Raw genomic sequence first — 17767 nt, forward strand, 5'->3', positions numbered from 1 at the left:
TACCCCATCTCTACACAGAGAGGACACCTGACATCAGTATCCCCCATTCTCCCTCCTGCACACCAAGCAGGCGGCTCCCAGGGGGACAGCTCCAAGATCAGCAGGATAGTGGGTGGAGGGACAACTGAAGTTCCAGCACTTGATAAACTTCCCAGCCAAACCAGGAAGGATCACTTGTCAGAGGCTCCAAGACCTACCGGTAGATCCCAATCTACTAGTTGGTGATCACTGCCTTAGACTAATAAAAATATATAAATATGAGCTTTTGTGGGCACAATCCACTTCTTCTGCCAAGGGTAGCGTTAATTTTCTTTGTATTTGATTTAATATTAAATAATCATAAGCATTGCTTCTTGTTAATTACCCATTGTTTTAATATATTTTCTTCCACACATATGGACTATTTAAAATATATATTTATATCTACAGTTTGTTTGTACTGGTGGGTACACATCCACAAACTCCCTCAGTATTGGGGGTGCACATAAGAAATCTCAACCAGCCCACAGATGGAAAATCTTAGCAGGAACACTGATCAATATCCTCCTTTAACTAGTAGAATTCTAATCCTAACAGAATCTCTCCTATTTTAATAACTCACCTTTAGGGTTGGGTAACATGTCCACAGGTTTTGTTATGGAAACACCAAAAGAACATCCTCAGAAATGTCAGATCAGCATTGACCTTCTGAAGTAACCTGCCCCTGACCCAAAAAAGGTTCCCCACCCTGGCATAGGCAACGTATCTTGCCTGTAGCTGCTAAACTCCCCTTGACTTCAATGATAGCTGTGCCAGTCACAGGTACTCCTTCATTTTCCATCCCTACAATAGCAGTAATGGCTTTAAGAATCAGAATACAAAAGTCACATGGTAGGCCTGGATAAGGAACAGAACCATGAATAGCCCAGGAACTTTAGAAAAAAAATACTGCAGTGAAAAATTTGAATCCTAGTTTCAAAACTGGTTTACATTTCCCTGGATATCTTTGTAAAGATAATTTTTTAAAAATAAGTGAGGGTGCATATGAGGAAGTAAAGCTGCAGAGAATATAAGCACTTCCTTAGAGAGGCAATTATCACCTTCTCTGCCAAATCCTTCTAAAAGCCCAAACCTTGCTGAGCTCATTTACCATCATAATTTGCCCTGAAAAAGGGAAGTAGTAAATCAGAATGTAGTGAAGGCAACCCATTAAAATGTCTTAAGCTTTTCTGGGACAAACTTTGGTGAATTAAACTGACTGGTCGCTGTCCTTAAATTCAGCATTACTATTGAAAATAAGGGTCATTATGCCTTATGAATTAATAATAAAATATTAAAGACCAAGAATGAATGCCATGTAAAAACATTTAAGTTAAGGAAAGGGTTTGACCACGAAGAAGGGCAATCATAAAGTGCAATGGCATTTGACAGACAATGTAAAGAATAGACATCTCTTTAATAGTGCTTAAACTGTCTACTTCAGGGCACAATGCTGGCCTTGTTCCTGCTTGGCTGACCATATGGAAATTAAGCTTTCCCCTGGCCCCTGCTCTTCACTGCTGTTTTCCTAATGTTGCCTTCTGAGCCATTTAATTACATTCTGTCATAAAACTTGGGGCTCAGCCTGACAGGAACAATGATCACCTAACTGCTATTGTCACCACTGCACTTGTATAGGCAATGGAGGTGAAAACCTTTAGACTTCAGAAAAAGGAGAAGAAATGCATTTCATCGGTCACATTACAGTGGCTCTTCTAAGCCCAAACAATTACAAAAGTACAGGCCTTCTGAGGCTGCCATATTCACAATAAGGCCCATTCATGCAAACTTTGCTGAGGCAAGTTAGGGCAAAAGGGTCAGAGGGCTCTGAACTTTGATCTATGGTTTCAAATTTGGCAGGCCTTAAAAAACCTCCTGCTTCAGTAAGTTTCTTGATTAACCTAATAAGAATTACACAAGAAGTGCTGTGATCTTAGCACTGCATCGGATTAGCTGCCTAGACGGTGTTCTGTGAAGCCTAAAAATCTCATCAAGAAGTATAATGAGAAATAGACAATGGAAGTGTTGAAGAAAAAGGTCTCAAGTTTGTGTTTTAATTATGCAGGAAAGGATTTGAAATTAAAGTTACCTGGGAAGCTGCCTCTTTTGAACAGTCAGACCATTGTGTGTCTGGAAACATTTATAACTTTGAGGAAGTGAAGTAAAAGCTCAAGTGTTTTTATTATTATTCTGCAGTAATTCAGAAGGAATTCCTCCTTCTGCCATCTCCCAGACAAAGCATATACTAATACTGATATTCATATTCATCACGAATGACAAGTTTCTGCTCAACATGAAATGCCACCATAAGATTGACTTGGCATGAAAAAAGTGTGTGTGTGTGTGTGTGTGTGTGTGTGTGTGTGTGTGTGTGTGTGTGTGTGTGTGTGTGTGTGTGTGTGTGTGTGTGTGTGTGTGTGTGGAGTGTAGTAATTGCTATTTGGGGCCATTAGCTTATCAAGAACACTGTTTGTTTTGTTAAAAGGTTAGTGTGTTATAGCATTAGTATATCACATCACAAGATAGGGTTCATTTACAAGATTAATCATAGATATTTCTTCGGATTATCAGGATTATTCTTTTAACAGGGTTGTGTTTTTAAGGGTTTCTCTCTATATATAACTGGAGAACTGAGGAGCTATAACAAATCCATTCTTTGAAAAGGTTTATCACAGCAGGTATTAATTTCAATAAACTAGACATTACTATAATGAAATGATTCTCACAAACAACAAGTGTGTGTTTTTTCCTCTTCTGTAAGAGATTTACAGATCAGGAATGGAACATGTGATCAGGCTGGGCCTCTTGCATAGCAATCTACATCATTCGCCCCAAAAGCCATTCTGCTGAAAGACAAAAGTCTCATGCAACTCATCACCTACGGAATGGAGCTTAGAATGAGGGAAGGCAGTACACTGAAAACAAAGTGAACCCTCCCGCTCACGAACAGCCTAATAAAGCAGTAATGAAGTTGAAAGGCACAATGCAAAAGGCAGCAATGGGAACAGAAGCAGGCCTCACTAAATGCTCAGGGTCTATCTACACTTAAAACACTCCAGCAGAACAGTGGTATTGCTGAAGCACTTTGGTGTATACCCATGGTCCCCAACCCGGTGCCCGCGGGCGGCATGGCGACCGCCGGGCTCTTTACATGCGCCCACGGAGCATCTGGGCTGGCAGGTGCCAGCCCCGGGCGCATGGCCGGTCCCGGCCCCGGGTGCGCCGCGCATGCCGGTGCCAAGGCTGACCCATGCCCCCGGGGGCGCCGCGCGTGCCCCGCCCCCGGGGGCGCCGCGCGTGCCCCGCCCCCGGGGGCGCCGCGCGTGCCCTTGCAGGCTCCGGCTCCGGCGCCGGCCTTGGCCCCGCGGTGCTTACGGGGGAAGCGCCGGCCCCGGGCGCGTGGCTATGGGGGGGGCCCCGCCCCTGGGCGGGCGGCTGGAGGGGCCCCGCCCCCGGGCGGGCAAGTGTCCCCGCCCCCTGGCGCCCGACCACCTGAAAAGGTTGGGGACCACTGGTGTATACCAACTACACCAGAAGTGGCCAGCCCACGGCTCTTCAAAGGAAAAATGGCGGCTTCTGCAGCTCAGCTCCCACACCCGTGGCTCGGCTCCTGTACCCGTGGCTGTTCTTTGTTTCCCTGCTCTGCCCTTTTTTCCTTGTCTGGTTTGGGCACCGCTTGTGGCAGTGAGATCTGATGCTGCAGCCGACGGAAGCCTGCTTGGGCCATACACGGCTCTTAAAGGGGCAGCGTGCGGGTTCCCTCACCCCCCCAACAGCTTCTTTCCCTTGGCTCTTTGCGCTTTATCCACCACTATTTTGGCTCTTTGTCTGTATTGGGTTGGCCACCCCTGAACTACACCAATGGGAGGGGTTCTCCGTTTGGCATAAGTAATCCACCTCCTTAAGGGTAGCATACTTTCCCTGTTGCCCTAGTACTGTATACAATGGGGTTGAAGACATTAGAGCTATGTCTTAGAGGTGTGACTTTTCACACCCCTGAAAGACATACCGATACCAGTATAAGTTCCTGGCATAGGGTTGCCAGATGGTTTCAACAAAAATACTGGACACACTTGACATTACATCACAATCAACATTACATCTTATTTAGAAAATACTGGACATTTATATTTTCTCAATTTGTTTCCCGAACAGAAAGCTCAAATACTGGACTGTCCGGTTCAAAACCAGATACCTGGCAACCCTATCCTGGCACAGTCCAGGCCTTAATGGGTTAAAAAAACCACATATTAATGTTAACATTTACAATAGTAAAGTCTATGGTCCCAAATCTGCAAGCTGCTGTGCGCCTCCAATGGGAAGCAAGAATAAATTGCACCTACTAGAAGGAACTCATCTTACAGATCAGGCCCAGTGATTGCATACATGCTAGTACTCCTAAGGCACTGCACAGGCAAAGTCAGAGTCAGAATTTTTTAAAAGGAAAGAGGATGTACATGTAAAGTCTGCACATTACACCCACTGCAAAAAATCACTGCGTAGCCAGGACTATACAGCCATGTTAATCATTATGCTAATCCCTAGCTACAAGTGATGATAGACCTTTACTATATTGCGTTCAGTTTTCATGCATCAGTGGCAAAATACTTCCCAGAATATAGTCCAATTTTTTATTTTTTTTTGGAAATACAAAGGTCATTCATGGGTGACTGGGGTAGCTATGGCTGGTGCTACTCCCACAAGACAGAGTTTAGCTCCAACAACACTGAGAATTACAGATTTTAACTCCAATCCTTCCTATGAAGCGGTCATTATCAAATATGCCTATGCTACATGAAAGGAAGCTGTTGGAGGCAAAGGAGAAGTAAACAGACAGTTAAACTGGTGGTTGTTCTTTCTCACCTGTTAATGTTATTTGGTTCCTTAAACTGTTGGAGTGTTGTCTGTTAACCCCCTATCCCTTCCCTGAGTGAGTGCAGAAGAATGTCTGAGGTAAACAGCAGGAGTAAACAGCAGGGTGTGCACACGGCCCCAAGAGGCCTAGACTCAGAGGCTGCATGTGGCTGATCCTTGAAGGAGAGAGGGACAGAGGGACAGTGGTGGTGGACCATCAAGTGGAGCCTCCCAGAACGCCCTCTGCTCGGATCGCCTGGCCTGCGGACCAGCTCAGGAGTCAACTTGGGAAGATCAAAGAATATGAACTGCCTTCTGCTCGCCTTATCATCCTGCCTGGGACTATAAGTGTGATTGAGTGTATGAGTGAGATTCCCCTCCCTTCCCAGTTTTAGTTGAATAAAAAATCCTTTACACTCCCATGTGGTGATCCCCTCTCCTTAGTGTTTAAAGCAGTTGCAATCCACATCCCCTTGCAACAGAAGCCTGGCCTTTTTAATATTAACAGAAATTCAGTATTATTTATTAGGCTCCATGCTGGAAGGTATAATATCCCCCGTAAGAAAAGTGGAATTTTAAGGCTCCAGCACTGTAATACTCACTAGCTTTATTCTTTGTTTTGCTAAAGTAAATAGGAGCCCTAGTCATGGACCGAAACCCCCCCCCCCCAAAAAACCCACAATAAAAAAAAACACTTACACCCACCATTGTGCCAGGTGCGGTACAAACACAGAACAAAAAGACAGTCCTTGCCTGAAAGACTTTACAGTCTAGATACAAGACCACAAATGGATGCAAATAGACAGGATTATGATGTTTTGGGGGTATCCGATGAATTCTGGTTGATATTTCAGAGATGCTGCTATGAAAACTGCTGTGTTATGAATACCCTTTGTGTAAATTGATTTCACTGTCACTGGCAGGTCTGTGTCATGTCTGGGGGAGGAGGGCAGTATATAATGTCTGTGTCTTGATGATACTTTAGTTATGCTAGGGAGGGTTAGGAAACGAGTTTGACCAAACAGGTCTGCAGGGAATAGATATGAAAAAGTGAGAAAAATCTCCAAAACACAGAACTAAGGTGAAAGTGCTAATTTTTCAAAAGCACAAAGGCTGAATGGGTATGGAAATGGTCCCAGAAAAATACATAGGAAGTTTTGGGCAAGAGAGAGGAAAGAGATGGACTGGAAAAGATCAGAAAAAGCAACCTGACCCAAGGAGGCTCCATGATTTGGAAGAGGAATTGTGCAGCAATAGGGGCAGGATCCTGTCCTCACAGAGGACGCTAACCCTATCCCAGAGAGCGATTTGGAATGGGGAGGACACAGGGAGGGAAATGCGTGTAGTGGTTTATCATTTTTGTACACATCTTTGTATTCATTATGAATATTGAAGTACTGAGTAATGAGGTGTTAGAATTCTGTATGATGTGTCTGTTATATCCAATCCCTACCACATGGTTTCTAAAAAGAGTAAACCAGAAAGCTCAGACCTTTGAGTGCACTTCTGGGAGAGGATGTGTTAAGCTACAAGGGTATCTTGGGGATCAGTGGTGGTTCCAGGGGCCCAAGGCAATTGGGCTGTGGGGCTCCATTTCTATGATAGAGGAACAGACTGAGGATCAGGACCCAGAAACTTGGCCAGGAAAGTCAGGGAGGAAACAATATTGCAGCCTGTTGAGACACAAGAGAAGCCTAAACTACACAGGGGATTCAGCATCCTGGAGCCATCAGTAGGGGGAGCCTATCTGTGGCTGAGGAGTTCAAGTTAGTATTTAGCAGCATGGTGATAAGAGGTCCTAATACAATAGCAGTCTAACCAGGGCTACTCAACTGCAGAAGCCCCGGGGACCACAATGATACTCACAGCACATGCCAAGGGCCACAACTTACGTGTGGTTGCAAATGCATATGCAAATATATGCAAATAACTGACAGGCATGAATACAAAGATTAAGGCAAGACTACACAACACGCAGGCCCCATTTAAGTCAGTTCTGCTGATATTAATAAAATGAAATATTTACCCAATTTCTACCCATGACAGCATTTTTACTGAGCAATGACAGTCCAGGAATTTAACTACTAAAACACATACCAACAGAAGACCATTATATGGACTCACCGTTGTGTTCCCAGTGGAAGCCATGTTCAAAGGATCCACCCAGGGGGGACACGTTGGGCCCCACGTAAACCCAAACCACACCGCGGGCCGCAAACAAACGGGTCGTGGGCCACATGCAGCCCCTGGGCCACTTGTTGAGTAGCCCATGGGTCACTTGTTGACTAGCCCATATCTAACCAATGCCAAGGTTTTTGTAGGCACCGTGGAAAAGGAGTGTTTTGGAGGAAGATAATGAGATCACTTTGCGATGTTATAGGGAACTCCTCCCAAAAGCATGAGCAGCAGCATGGGAAAAAACACAAAAGTGCTTGTTCAAAAGTTTAACAGAGTAATGGAAGCTGGCATGACTGGTTCAAATCAGAGATGGGAAACAACATCACAGTAGTGAATGAAAGATGATAGATAGAGTGGGGACAGGCTGTGAAAGTGAAGACACGTAGGTTATGTTCAATTTGATACAAAAATGGGAACCAATGAAGGGAAGCAGAGCAGGTGACATGGGCAAAGTTGGTAGGCTAGGAAAAATCTCTTTTCAGTAGCATTCCAAATGGATACAAGAGACACAATGTGACATTTGTGAAGGCCAGAGAGAAAGATGATGAAGTCATGATTGAGGTACGAGATTACGAGAGCCTGGGTGAGAGTTTAGTTGGGTGGATGGAGAGGAAAGGCTGCATCTTATGCAAAAGGAAACTGCAAGATTTAGGCTAATATTCTGAGGTGTATTACCAAAGTGTGCTACTCAAGATAAAGAAGGTCATTCGTACCACTCGGCATTGGTGAGGCTTGGGCTGGAGTACTGTGTCCAGTTTGGGGTCCCCCCCTTTAAGAAAGATGTAGGCAAATTGGAGATGCCCAAGGAAAGCTACAAAAGTGATTAAAGATTTACACAACCTGAGCTCTGAGGAAAGGCTAATAAACTGGACATGTCTACTCCTGAGAAAAAAGAATGGGGGAGGAGGGAGACCTGACAGCCTCAAATATTTTAATGGCTGTTATAAAGAAGATAGCGATCAACTGTTCTCCACATCTCCTGGAGACCAGCTAAGCAGTAATAAGATTTAGGTTAGAGATTAGAAAATTTCCCTAGATAGTTAAGTCCTGGAATAGGCTTTCCAGGGAGGTTGTGGAATCCTTGTAACTCTTTTACCTATTCTTAAAAAAATCACAACCCCTGTCAGGGATGGTCTAGGCATATTTCACCTTGCCAGAGCACAGGAGGCTCAACTAATTGACCTCAAAAGGTCCCTTCCAGTGCTACATGTGTATGATTCTATGACCATTCTTCACTTCCAGCCAGAGAAAAATCACAGTTGAAGAGGACAACCAGATTTAGGCAGAATGTGGTAGTGTCTGCAGTGACTGAGAAAAGCAGGCAGCAGGGAGGGCTTGGAGTGTGGGAGTAGGGAAGAGGGACCGTGAGCTCTGGTTTAGCTATGTATTGCTGAGGGCCAGACATCCACAAGGAGATATCAGATAGGCTGAGGTTTTATTTTGGACAGGAGACAGGTCTGGAGCAAATGCAGATCTCTGAGTTGTCAGCATAAAGAACTGAATGTGGGTTGGCAAATGAGATTGCCTAAAGATAAGCTGTAAATGGAGAAGGGAAGGAGACAGGGGGAGAGTCCTGTGGAATTCTTTCAAGTGGGGAGCCTCTGTAGCACACCCCACTAGTGCATTGCCAGTCAGCATCCCCTAGGGTTCTTTCAATCAATCACCAGAGTTGGGTTGATTTAGAAACCTGCCTCCCCTTTATGAGAGCTGAGTTATTGCATGGTCCTCCGAACTGTGACTGACTTGGTTAGGTCACCATGCTCTGGGACCCTGTAAAAATCCTGGTCAGCTCTGTCTTCACACAGGGGAGTCCTCAGTCCCCTTCCTGGAGTGGGATTGTGCTTCAAACAGTCACAACTTCAAAACCAGGGTCACCATCAGGTCTCCTCTTTGAAACAAGATCATGAGTTAACCAGGCCCCAGCTCTCCTGCTGAAGCTTTGTATATATCAACAAAACAGACACTCGTCTCTTTTTATGGCAGGCACTCCCAGCTGTCTTCCTTAGGGACAGGTTATAATTTAGCCAGTTGTAAATCCTTAGCCACCTCTTCCTCAGATAGCCCCTCTGCCCTCAATTAATCCTCAGGCTAGGAGGATCCAACAGAGAACTTTTTACTGCTGGTGTCTGTCCTCTAGGAGGTTGGAAGCAGCATTTATGCTCTTCTCCTCTCAGCTCAATTGGTTGGGGGAGAGGGGAACTTTGCCCTGCTCTCTCTGAAATGCTTCTGGCTCTGGGCTCTTAAAGGTACATTGTCAGGATTTTCTCCCAAGCACCAAAGACCACCTCACCCTATCAATAACGTTTAGTGTATAGTATAGGGGGCCGGCAATAATTTTAGGCAGGGGGGCCACTTCAAAAATTTCTGAAGTGGCCCCGGGCTGCTCCGGGAGGGGTGGGGCCTTGGGCGGAAGGGGCAGGGCCAGCACACTTCCCCGCCCACAGACCCTAACTGGCCTGGGAGTAGGAGGATCATGTGAAGTCTTTGCCCCATCCCTTCCCCCTGTTTTGAATAGCTGGTGCTTCTCTCTAGGTGCCTACGGCCTGGAGGCAGGAGGAGACTGTACACTTCTCCTGCCCCCAACTCAATCAGAGCCTGGGGGTAAGGGTAGCGTGGTAAGTCTCTCTCTCCCTGTTCCCAGCCTGCAAGGGGGTGCTGCGCTTATAGTCAACCCTATGGCTGACTTTAAGCCCTGCACAGTCCTGTCGTGGGAGGAAACTTTGTGCACTCCCGCATCCGCAGGCCCTGACTGGCCTGGGGGCAGGGGAAAGGCAGTGTCTGTGGGCTGGATCAATCCGCTTGGTGGGCTGGATCCAGCCTGTGGAGGCCCTTTTGCCCACCCCTGATATAGTACATAACCTTTCAAACCATAAAAGGGCCACACCCCAAGACAGGATGGTCTGACCCAAAGCATGACTATACTTCAGAGGGCAAACTACTCCATCACAACCCCTCCCCCAAAGCTAGAGGAAGGATGAAGAGGATCCTCCAAAAGACATACTGAGGAGGGATTAGAGAAGTAAGAAGAGAAACAGGAGATGACAGTCCTGGAAGCCAATGAAGGAAAAGATTTCAGAAAAATTAGAAAGCTCAGCAGTGTTGAAGGTGACCAACAGTCACAACAGAGGAGGATGGAGCTGAGCTTTGGCCAGAAAGAGATCATCAGAGACTCTGGCAAGAGGCATTTCACCGAGGCCAAGGAGTGGAAGCAAGATTGGAAAGGGTCTTGGATGGAACTGGAATAGAGCAACTTCAGGAGTTATTTTAACTCTGTTCAACAAGTTAAGCCATGAAACGAAGAGGAGATATTAGATGGCAGTTGGATAGGAAAGTGGGATCAAGGGGGGGGTTTCAGATGGGAGTATAATGGAGGTGTACAGATTTGGCACAAGGCAAATCTGAAGGTAGGATGAGGTTACCAGGACAATTGAAAGGTGAGAAGAGGAGAGCAGATGACCTACCTCTGGATCTGAAACACAGAAACACAGAGCAAGGAAGATAGTTGTAGGAGGGGTAAGGGAAGCCAAGAGGGATGGAGAAGGTCACATCAAATTTTACCAATTTCTCTAGGAAGAAACTGGTGATACAATATATGTAGACCAAGATTTTCAAACTTCAGTGCTCAAAGTTAAGCTGCTGAGATAAATATGTGGTCTAATTTGCAGAGGCATACATACAGTCTGTTGCAATTGCAGGTACACTGCACCTTTGAAAATCAGGTCATATATTAAGGAGATAACAGATTTAGATATCTGAAAATTCTGTCCATATGTTTTCCCCATTATTCTGTATATTCCTTGAGAATTTAAAGTGGGGGCTAGAGGGAACACCTCCAAGATCAATTTAATGCAGAATAAATTGAAACATGCCATCAGGTCAAGGAAAGCAGATCAAGTTATGTAAAGTTGCACTAATTGCAAGATAATAAATGCGCTTGCCTTCAAACAACATGGAATAAGCTTACCCATCATTTGTACTCTTCATCTTACACATTTTTATTACCGCTACAAGAATATTTTCTAATCAAACATGTTTACTCATGTTAACTGCAAATTTGAAATGTAACAATACTTTGGAGTCACCAGAGGAGAAAGCGAATGCGACAGGGTATCGTCACAGAAGACCCCTGGGGATGCTTCTTGGGTTGCTGACAAGGCCACTGCCAATCACCTTCCTGCTCTCTGAGGGTATGTCTACACTACCCCCCTAGTTCGAACTACTGGGGGTAATGTAGTCATACAGAGTTGCAAATGAAGCCCGGGATTTGAATTTCCCAGGCTTCATTTGCATAAAGTCGGCCGGCGCCATTTTTAAATGCCGGCTAGTTCGGACTGCGTGCAGCGCGGCTACACGCGGCACAAACTAGCTAGTTTGGATTAGGTTTCCTAATCCAAACTAGCTAGTTCGTGCCGTGTGTAGCCGCGTGGCACGCAGTCCGAACTAGCCGGCATTTAAAAATGGCGCCGGCCGGCTTTATGCAAATGAAGCCCGGGAAATTCAAATCCTGGGCTTCCTTTGCAACTCCGTATGACTACATTACCCCCCCTAGTTCGAACTAGGGGGGTAGTGTAGGCATATCCTGAGGCTTTTCACCAGTCTCTCCTGTTGGGCCAGCTCGGTCTCCCCCAGCCAAGGCACAGAGCTGAGATCACTGTTCCCCTCTCCCTCCCCTCCCTCTGAGGAGCAGTCCAGACACTGAAACTCTTCAGGTCCAAGGAAAATGCAGTTTGGGGCCTAGCTTCCTGGGATACCACTCCCCAAATGGGATCAGAACCCTAAATGAACTATTTAGGTAAGCTGCCTTTAACAATGAAAGGGGGAATGTACACACTGACTGCTCCCCCAAGTAACAATTAGTTACACCCAGTTTGATAGTAAATAAAACGGATTTTATTAAGTACAAGCAGTAGGATTTAAGTGGAAACAGGCAAAGCAAAGTTGATTACAAACTTAAAACAAGAGAAAACGCTTAGCTAATTCTAACACTAAACCCCAGTACAAACTTATCCTAAAACTGTTCCTTTTCCAGCTAAGCCTTCAAACCAAGACAGCTCCTCACCCGTAGGTCCTTGGTTCCTTCACTCAGGTCTGTCCAGCTAAAGATAAAGACCTGCTAGTTTTCTATTGTTTATGGATTCCCTTTTATGTGGGGATGTTATCTGGCCAGTTCCTACCAGTTAGGGAGTTAATGCACTGTGTGACTTCCTAAGCCCAACCACTGCTAAGACTTAAAGGACAAAAGGGGGTGCTTACATACGATTGCCCAGACATTGAAGCATCCCAGCATGGAAATCTGGCTTCCATTTGCACTTTAAAAACCATAAAACATTCCATACTCCATATACCTAACTTTACACACAAGAATGATACATGCACCAAAATAAGATATACAGACCCAGCGGATTAAGACATTACAGCTATATCTACACTACAGAGTTTTTGTGGAAAAAGAGCTGTTCTTCTGCAAAAGCTTGCAGTGTCCACACCTCAAGCACATTTTTGCACAAGTAAATCGAAAGATCAGAGGGGTTTTTGCACAATTGGTAATCCTCATTCTATGAGGAAGAATGCCTTTTTGCACAAGAGCTCTTGCACAAAAAGGCGTGCATGGATGGGGAAGGGGTTTTTGTGCAAGAAGAGGGAAGAGGGAAAAAGAGCAGGTGCCCTGGTGGCCATTCGATCCATAGCAATCACTGCTTACTTGCAAGAGAGTTTCCAGGCAGTCTGGATGCTCTCTTTTGCAAAAGCACATCACTTTTTTGAAGCGCTTTTGCAGTGTGAATGCTCTCTTGTGCAAGAAGTTTTTGAAGAAGATCTCTTCTGACAAAAGCTTCTTGTGCAAAAAGCCTGCAGTCTAGACATAGCCTCAGATTGAGAGATTACATGAAGCAATTTGTCCCAAGCATCTTTGAGTTATGTATATTCATGTCCATGAGTCCATTTCAAAAAGCATGGGGGGAGGGGTCCGTCACAGCTAGTACTAATAAAACCAAAAAAGGAAATGAGATTTCAGTGGAATAGATACAGCTGTGATTCCAGTCCTCTCCTTGCTCTGTAGGATAACAGAAAAGAAGAGGGCTGAGCTAGCATAGTTACAAACAAGGTAATCTGAGTTGTGATCTGGATGACACTATAGAATATATGTCTAATCATTTGTGACAAGGGACAAGACCTGAGACATTTAGGGAGGCGCAGAGACAGACACAGATGTTCAGCTGCCAATGCAATAAGCTTTACAAATCCTAAAAATGTAGCCATTGCCAAGAAAGAAATGAAAATTAGCTCTCCAAAAAGCTTTCCCCTCTCCTTGCCTTGTACTTGTATTATCTCCAGAGAAATCTCTGGCCATGGAAGTTTTCAGTATAGTGAGAACTATGCAACTCTACCATATGGTGATGTGACAAGACTAGGGGAAATTATGCAAGCAGCACATATACACCTGCAGGAGGCTTGCTTCCTGCTAGCATAGAAGGGCCAAGGGGAAGTAAAAAACAAGGGACTTTGCATTTAGTGATAACAGTCCAGAATTCAATCCCCTCAGATGGCCACGATCCTACCATAAGAATCTCATGGAGGGAGCCTGCCTGAGTAGGTAACTATGTTTCATTACAAAATGTCACTTTAGATGGGATTTGAATCTGTGTCGACCTCAGACACACGGGACAAACTTTTCGAATAGGTATAGTACGTAATAAACTAGGGTTGCCATATTCGAACTTTCAAAAAAATGAGGACACTCCTGAGAAGGAAGTGTATCTGTATCTACCCACTCACATGTTAATGTGTTATGTAATATACTATACTGTATATCACATTAATACAACATGAGTGGGTAGATACAGATAGAGAGACATTCCCTCTCTCAGGAGTGTCCTCATTTTTGAAACTTAAAATATGGTAACTCTAAATAAACCTACTTACTGTGTTTGATCGTGACTCCCTCTAGAGGTGGGTGCTATGCAGCCTGTTATTCTCCTGAGCTAATTCACCAGGCAGAGACATCTACTTCTAGAGTTAATGATCCAGAGTTTGAGCTTCACTGATTATCATGGTGTCAGTATGCTGTGTCTATCGTGCATTACATTCATGCTTAGTTTGCAGTCAATATGAGGAATTCAAGCGACAGCATTTACTGAGAGTTTGGCAGCCTAAAGATAGTGGTTCTACCCACTACATGTGTATTCTCCTTATGCCCATTGCACATGCACAGGCTGCTGCATTCCTTTATCACAAGGCAAGGTCAGGGACTATAGCTCTCATATTGTTGTGGGAACAATTAACATGAGGGAAATTGTTTCAATATGATATTTACACACCCAGTAGAATCATCTATCCCCAACCCCCGGCCTCCCCCCCCCCCCATGTAGACTTAATACTAGAGAGAAGAGGAAAATTACGAGTGCAATAAAACTGCACTAAATCAGCTCTTTATTGCAGTTTTGCCAAATCCTACAATAATCTGCAAATGTGATGATCTCAATCTTCCACAGCCTAACTGGGAATGTTTAAATGCTTGAAATTAAGTGCAGGAATTCTGTAAAAATGTATATATTTTTTTAATATAAAACAAAGACATAAAAAACGAAGGCCCCGCTTCCCACACAGCTCTTATTGAAGGGTTGGATCCTATGACACTTGGATTTTAAGGTAGCATAGAGCTGTGCACAACTTGTAATGAAACTGGAAAGATAAGCATGAAGGTGATTGAGCCGGCACAACAGGGAATGATCTAAAAATTGGCCACAGTGGTGGTGGAGAAAGACAGAGATGCACATTGTCCTTTAAAAACCTAGTTTCCAGGCTTTGCTAGCTTCTTTTAGATCAGCGGTGGTCCACGGCTGCCTTCCAGGTGGTCCACAGCTCGAGCTCAGCCCCCTCCCCTTCTATCCTCCCTTCCAACCTCTCCCTGCAGCAGGGAGCCTGTGCTAGTGCTCCAGCTTCATGCACATACCCTAACCCCAGCAAGGTTGGAGCACCAGCACCGGCTTCCCTCGGAGGGGGGAAGGGGGAAGGAAGGAGGGGAAGAAACCCTGAGCCTCTCCGCTGGATCCGGCTTGTGGGGAAGAAATGGAGCCAGAAGTGGTCCCCTTCCCCCACCCCCAGCTGGAGAAACACCAATGTGTGGAGGCTCAGGGCTTTCCCTTCTGCTCCCATTGGCTGGAATTGCATCCAATGGGAGCAGTGGGAGGTCATGCCTGGGATACAATGCCAGGGAGTGGCACAGGGCATGAAAGCAAGTAAGTGCCCCCTTGCCTCCTCATGCCCAGACTCCGCACACCCCACCCTGCTCCTGCTCACACCCCTACTGAGACCCCACACCACCAGCCCGCTCCTGCACTGTCCCTCCTGGCCAGACACCCTACTCCCACCCTATTCTTGAACTCGCTCTTACTCATGCACCCTCCTTCCCGGTCAGACACCCTACTCCCAGCCTGTTCCTGCATTCTGCTTCCCACACAGAGCTCACATCCTCACCGCCTTCCTGCACCCCACCCCCCACCCAGATCTTGCACTCCCATTCCTATTCTACTCACGGGCTGCCCTGTCCCACACACTGAACCCCTCAGATTTGTCCCCCACCCCAGAGCCTGAGGGTCCACAAAAATCCACTAACCCCGGAACTCTAGAAAAGTAAATCTAGCCCATGGGAAGTCCTGAATCTCTGTCCTTTCTGTCCTTCCCCCTAACTCTGGAGAGCTGCAGTGCCAGAGGAGAGAGGGGTCTCAGTTGGGGGCCACATCAGTGAGAGTTGGGGTTTTTTTGCTTCCCACTTGTGTGGTCCCCAACTGATTTTTCTGCGGGTCTGTGGCTCCCGGTCCACTCCTGCCAAAAATTAAAAAAAACAAAAAAACACCTTTTGTGTCAGACAAATTAATATTTTACTTTATTTAAAATGAAGTTTGATAAACTAAGTGCTTTAACTTTCTCATGTTAATCCATTTAATAATGTAATATTTCCTCTCTCACTAGTCAAATCAAATCATTTTCCTTAGCTGCAGCTCTAGCAAAATGGCTCAAGTGCAATTATGTAATTAACAGCAAGTTTCTATTAGCCACTGGTGGTCCACAGAAGGGCTTTCATTGAACCAGGTGGGCCATGGGTCAAAAGTCTGAGGACCATGGTTTCAGATTGACATTGTTGTTATGATTAAATAATCATCTGGTTTTTACTGATTGTTTTACGTGACGACGACATGATCCCCTCAAGTTTATGGGAGCGCTTAAGACATTTTTCTAAGGAAAGGCTATGCTCAGACACAGTGGCGACAACTGGGGAACCACACAAAGGGGGCAAAGGCCATGTGAACACCTTTCCCCCTCACCCTCTATAACTCCTCACCACACTACCCTAGCCAGGGGAAGGTCCAACCTCTTTCTGCCCCCCACTCCACTTCTTACTCCAAGCCCCCTTCTGAGAGTAATGCAGTCTGGGGAACTAGCGAGGGACCTGGCACTGACATCAGGGGTCACTCCCTCCCCAGCTTTGTGGTGGCAGGGGGAAGCAGAGCAACCCTCTCTCAGCTCGCTCTCCCCTGGCTCCCAGCTGCATCACTTTATTTCTACCATCAGTGAGTGTGGGAGGCTTGGGGGGGCGGGCAAATGTGGAACTGCCCTCCCCCCACATTCACCGGCAGCAGGTAGCAGATCCACATGGCCTAGTGGTTGGAGCACTCACATGCACTGGGGAAAATGCTGGATCAAATCCTCACTCTGGAGCAGGAACGTGAACCCAAGACTCCCCCCTTTTATTTGAAGATTTACTATTGGATTGTGTATGTTTTCTTATAAACCTAAGCAACTATTACTGAGCTTAAACTAATAGCTTCCATGGCAACTACTAAAATACAGGGTGAGTGTTAAAGAGAGAAGAAGCTGAAAGAGACAAAAAGCAGTCACTGGAGAATATGTGCACCCTCTGACTTGTCAGCTGTGATATACCACTTGGAGAAGACCCTTAGGGAAGAATAGAGGTGGCCTGGACCTGAGTGGTTAGCCAATTTTCAGGGTCTAGTGGATTGTTTCCATTAGAAAGAGAAATTGATGATAGCATCGGGATATTTCTTTGATGCAATTCTCTGTATAAAGAATGTACAAAATCCACTATCCCTGCACACTGGGGGAATCAAAACAATGGGAAGTAGTTTATTTGCTCACAGTTCAAAGCCTCTGTCAGCCAGCACTTTAACCAAAAATACTCCCTTTCTCTTGGCTTTTTTGATCAGGGTCATGATACTAGGGCTTCTCTGGACAGGCCTGTGGTTTCTTTGCTTCTTTTGTGGATTTTCAAACACAGAGGGAATGCACCACCAATCAATGCCCTAGTCCCTGTGCTTGCTAGTCATGTCTCCAGGGAAATCCCGTTGGGATATGTGCTTCAGCTTCTATTCAAGCCTTGACACATGTCTTGCATGGCTCCTATTGTTTCAGTTACCTGATTTGCTTGTTCCCTACATTTTATCCTAAATGAACAGAATTGTTTATGACCCTTCGCCCTCCAGCTTCAGTGAGGTTTCTCCCAAACATCCTACATAATGGGCTACTCCTTTATTACAGCCGGGATAATTGCAAACACAACCGTTTGTATATGAAAAATTACACAGTTGAAACTAGTATGAAAAAGGTCACACTGCCAGGAAGGAAAAAACACAGTGGAACAGGAGGGAATTACAGAGATTACTGGAGGAACAGAGGAACAGTACAGTGAAGCAGGCCCCTT

The sequence above is a fragment of the Pelodiscus sinensis genome, chromosome 14, assembly GCF_049634645.1.
Source record: "Pelodiscus sinensis isolate JC-2024 chromosome 14, ASM4963464v1, whole genome shotgun sequence".
Lineage (NCBI taxonomy): Eukaryota > Metazoa > Chordata > Testudines > Trionychidae > Pelodiscus > Pelodiscus sinensis.